Source organism: Tiliqua scincoides, chromosome 8 (assembly GCF_035046505.1).
Source record: "Tiliqua scincoides isolate rTilSci1 chromosome 8, rTilSci1.hap2, whole genome shotgun sequence".
Lineage (NCBI taxonomy): Eukaryota > Metazoa > Chordata > Lepidosauria > Squamata > Scincidae > Tiliqua > Tiliqua scincoides.
The window spans coordinates 25,028,147-25,033,006 of record NC_089828.1 but is presented as its reverse complement, the minus strand read 5'-3'; the positions used below and the strand labels follow the sequence as shown (position 1 = coordinate 25,033,006).

The 4,860-nt window shown below is 44.0% G+C and overlaps 1 pseudogene; it reads right to left on the bottom strand.

Moving 5' to 3' along the window:
- Positions 1-4,362: 4,362 nt before the first annotated feature.
- Positions 4,363-4,482, bottom strand: LOC136659478 (5S ribosomal RNA; annotated as a pseudogene).
- Positions 4,483-4,860: the final 378 nt, after the last annotated feature.

The following is a 4,860-nucleotide window of genomic DNA, read 5'->3' as shown; positions in this document are numbered from 1 at the left end:
CACAGCGAATCAATTGAAAATCACGGTCTTGATTTTCAATTAAAGGGATTGATCATTGGAGTTTCACTCCCTCTCCCCTTCATGTGCATGATAAAAATTAGAATGATAACTGTATTTTAGTTGGTTATAAATACATTGGATTCAAAATGTAGGTAACTTAGTGAAGAAAAAGTATAATCCTCACAAAAACTATACCAAAAACTTTGTTTACTTTTTCAGTTTTTCCAGGTCATTCATTAAACCTTCAATAGTTTATTACTTGATTGAACTTACCGTGTATACTCAGGTATAGTACCTGAAATTTTGCCAAGTAATCAAGCTCCAATTCTCACTTCGCCTTATCTCCGGGTCAATCAGAGCTCAGAGCCTTTCCACTCTGAACAGTTTTGTTTCTCTGCTCAGCTCAGCAAAGCTCAGGCAGGCACCTCATTAGTTGCTGCAGTTACTTTCCAGGGATGTTCCAGCCAAAGTTAACCTTTTATTCTCCTTCCTTCTGCTGCAGCCTGGTTCGGGTTCTGCTCGGCAAATGCTTGCAAAGCAGGTCTGTTTTTGGAAACACCAGGATGGGACCCCAGGCTACAATTCAGTGCACCATTACTTCAGAATAACACCCATGGAAAGCAGTGGGTCTACTTCTGAGTAAAAAGGGTTGCAAATATCTCATCTCTCTGCTGTGAATTGAATTACACAATCTCAGTTATGTGTTATGGGTTGTATGTAGAGCTTCTGGCTTAACACACTAGACACCTTAAAGGTGTCTTTGATTCATGGTTCTCCTCATGTCCACCTTAAAGGTGGATTTGATTCATGGATCTCCTGCAGTGGTTCCCAACCTTTTTCACTTGCATATCCCTTGGCAATAATTAACTGTACCCTTCATATTAGCAAAATGTTTGTAATAATACAAGCCCTCATCTCTCTAAAAACCCAGACTTCAAGTATTCATCACAGTGTTTTCTCTTTTTATCTGTTTGAAGAACAGAAGACTCTACCTTTGCACTGTTTTGCACCAGAAGTGTGCGGAGAAATTCTGGGTGATTGATCACATTCCATATTATGTTTCAGCTTTTTTTACTGTGCTGGTTTTCAATCACAGTAAAACCACAGTAAAAATTTATGTATGAATTTTGGTTCATACATAAATTGATGACCAAAAACTAGCTATTGGTGGGGCTTTCACAGCCAACTAGCTACCTCCCTTCCTGCCTTGCTGGTCCTTGCAAGGCATTCTGGAGCATGACCTGCCTTTTTCTGCTGTTCTGCCATTCTTTTTCAAGTACCCCTAAAGGTCCTGTTGAGTGTCCTTGGGAGTACGTGAATACCAGGTTGGGAACCACTGTTTTACTTGTATGTAGTTTACAGTGCACTTACTCTGGTTGTGCTTACAAAAAGGTGATGAAGACCAGAATTTTAAAAAGAATAAAAATGCATCTTATCTTTTACTATGTTTTTAATAAATTAGAGACTACAGTTCTTAGGTAACAATTAGTGGTAGGTTATTTTTCAGGATCTGGTCTCAGGTAAAATCAGACAAAACTATAGTCAGACACTCCCCTAAGTTTTAAAAAAACACCCCCCGAACCTCCCCGACTTATCTGAGGGTCATATAAAATTCCATGATTACTGGCTCAAAACCTGCCCTCGACTTATCTGTGGGGTCGACTTATAGACGAGTAACTTTGGTGGTTTTGTTGGGGGTGCAATTGGTGATATTCATTCCTTTGTAACTGATGATTTGCATACTTCTATTAGTGTTTTTCATCTGTAAACATTTACCATAGGCAGTGGAGACCCTAAGACCCTACTTACTGTGAAGGGAAATGAAAATGCTTCATGAGTAAGCTAGTGAGAGTCTAAACTACTCCCTGGGGTAAGTGAACTTCAGCAGCATGAAACTGCTCTGTGGAAGCTACAGTGAAGGAGTGCTGTCCTTTCTAGGACACTTTCTGCACTCTGGGTGCATCTGGAGGGTGTTCTGAACACTGAAAACCAGAAGTGACCATTTTGACCCTTAGAAGGTCTTTGAAGGCTGGGGATGCAGCAAGCCTCCCTGGCCCTCAGAACACCCTCCAGACTCTGGTAGTGTTTCAGTGTGGTATGCGGGCGAGCGAAGGGTGGCAAGACCCCAACGGCTGTAGTGGGCATGACATTGCTGCCCCCCGCCCCGGAAGAAAAAACCATTCTTTTATTCAATTGATTTCAAGTGGTTTAGAGTTGAAAGTGTGTGAATTAGGAATGGGGGGGGGCTTGCAAAGCTCCAATGAGAATTAATACTGGAGGTTATTACAAAACACAATACCATTCTGTATCTTGTACTGCGTAAACAATACAACGTGCCTTTTTTTACATTAAATTGGAGTCATTGTCAAATACATCTCAGTGAGTAGTTTGTTCAGTTTCTTCTAGCTTTAAATTGGTGTACGTTTACTCTACAAAAAGCTTTTTACTTCCTCTAATGACCATCCTAGCAATTTCCGTCACTGCCAGTTGTTCTTGGAACTTATGCTGTAAAATAAATATTGACTTGTTGTCAATGGCAGATAATACAAGTACTTTATATACCAGTGTGTTCTTCCTACTTGGCTAACTGTATGCTTGCATTTGAGAAGGCCAATCTTACAATGTCTTGACCGGCAGTTTGAGCCGAGTCTGGTTTGATGAGACAGAATGAATGGATTTGCCTGTATACACCTTTCCCCTGGTTACAAGAGCAAAGCATAACTGCTGCCCTTGACTCTAGAGCAGTGTTCCTCAAACTGTGGGTCAGGACCCACTAGGTGGGTCGTGAGCCAATGTCAGGTGGGTCCCCATTCATTTCAATATTTTATTTTTAATTTATTAGACTTGATGCTCCTATGGTATGTGACTGCATTTGGGGAAATGTTACAGGCCTGTACTTTTAACAAGCTACTATTTATATTCTTTTAGCAATGATAGTCAATGGGACTTACTTCTGGGTACGTGGATAGGTTTGCAGCCTAGGATTGTTAAAAATTTTCCTGCTTGATGATGTCATTTCTGGTCATGACATCACTTCTGGTGGGTCCTGACAGATTCTCATTTCTAAAAAGTGGGTCCCGGTGCTAAATGTGTGAGAACCACTGCTCTAGAGCATGCAGTCAAATTTATTCTTGATCTGCAAACCAAACCCTACCCCCCCCCCCCCAACAAATTGGAATAGAGTCTGTTAAATCAGGAATCAGAACCCTAAAATAAAATTCAAGTTACCACCTTGAAGGGGTGGTTTGACTAAGGGTACAATCTTATTGTCTGGAACAGACAAGCCAGGAGGCTGGCGCTGTTCACAGAACAAGATAGGGGCCATAAGCGGCTTAGCCAGAGGCAAGGGGAAACTTTTCCCCTTACCCCTGGGTAAGGGCTGCTGGCCCCAATGGGTCTCCTCTGACTTGCGCCACCTCTGAAAGTGGCACAAGTCAGAGGAGAGCAGAGCAGAGCAGCTTGAACACACTCCATTCTCCCTGGAATGGGGGTTGGGATCCGGCATAATTGCTAGATCCCAGCCCCACCTCCTGCTGCCCGCCCAGCCGCCCGCCCTCCCCCCATCCAGGAATGCCTCCCTCCCTCCTTCTCCATGCCTATTGAGGCACATGTGAGACAAGCAGGAGATTTGCGGGACACCCAAGGAAACTAGGACACCCACAGAGATACATGGGACAAGATGAGGGTGAATGAAGAAAAATATCATACAGGGGTGGAAAACGATGACCCCGGGGTCATCAGAAGTTGAAAAAAATTGTGTGTTCCCTAGGCACATGTGGAACATGCAGGAGAATAGTGGGACACTCAAGGAAACTGTAGGACATACTCAAAGATACGTGGGACAAGATGAAGGCGATCGAGGAGAAATGGAGGTCAGGCATAAAAAACGATGACCCCAGGGGTCATCAGATATCACAATCTGCACTCAGAGTGCAATCCACACTCACCTTTCGGCCTGTGCAAATGTGCACTGGCTTGGGAGTGTCGCAAACTTGCCACAAGGCACATCTGTAACAACTTGCGAACCCAGTAAGGCAGTGGAAAGATACGGGAGGACTTGGCCCTGGAGGTGGGTGGGACTGGCCACAAGCACTTAGGCCAGATCCTAACCCCCCTCCCAAGCAGCCCTGCATTACATCCGGCTGCCTGGATCTGTACCAGAGATTTTGCTGGTGCAGATTCAAATAACCCCACTGCAGCAGCTTGGGTGTTGCTCGGGTTAAGGGGACATAAATTCCCTTACTCCGAGTTGAGCTGCTCCAACCCTGTGCTGGATACAGCCTGTCTGTTCTTGGGCTGTCAGTCTCCATCTTAAAGTCAAATGGTAGTTGGCAACCTTAAGTCTCGAAAGACTCTGGTATAAGCCTGCAGCACCCGGTATTCCCAAGCGGTCTCCCATCCAAATACTAACCAGGCCTGACCCTGCTTAGCTTCCGAGATCAGACGAGATCGGGCATGTGCAGGGTAACAGTTGCTGCTTAAAGTCAGAATCTTCAATTTATTCAGAATCTTCAATTTATTCAGTCTCCCAACCCACTTTTCACCTCAACCTGCAACAATGGGTTCTACTTGTTGCCGCATATGGCTTTTTTCCATCTTCCAATGTTCCTTTCTCTCATTTTTCTCTACTTTCCCCTCCATCATTTTTTTCCTTCTCATCAAAATGTGTGGTAAAGCTGCTGGGGGATCAAATCATATTAGTGTCCAGTCATGAACCCAGTTCTGGGGACTGAACCCACTAAAGTTGAAGACTTAGGTGATGGTTTGTTTTGGCAAACAAAACCAAAGGGCTGCTGCTTTAAGGCTGTAATCCACATAAAGCAGTGTTTCTCAAATGGTGGGCCAGGACCCACTAGGCAG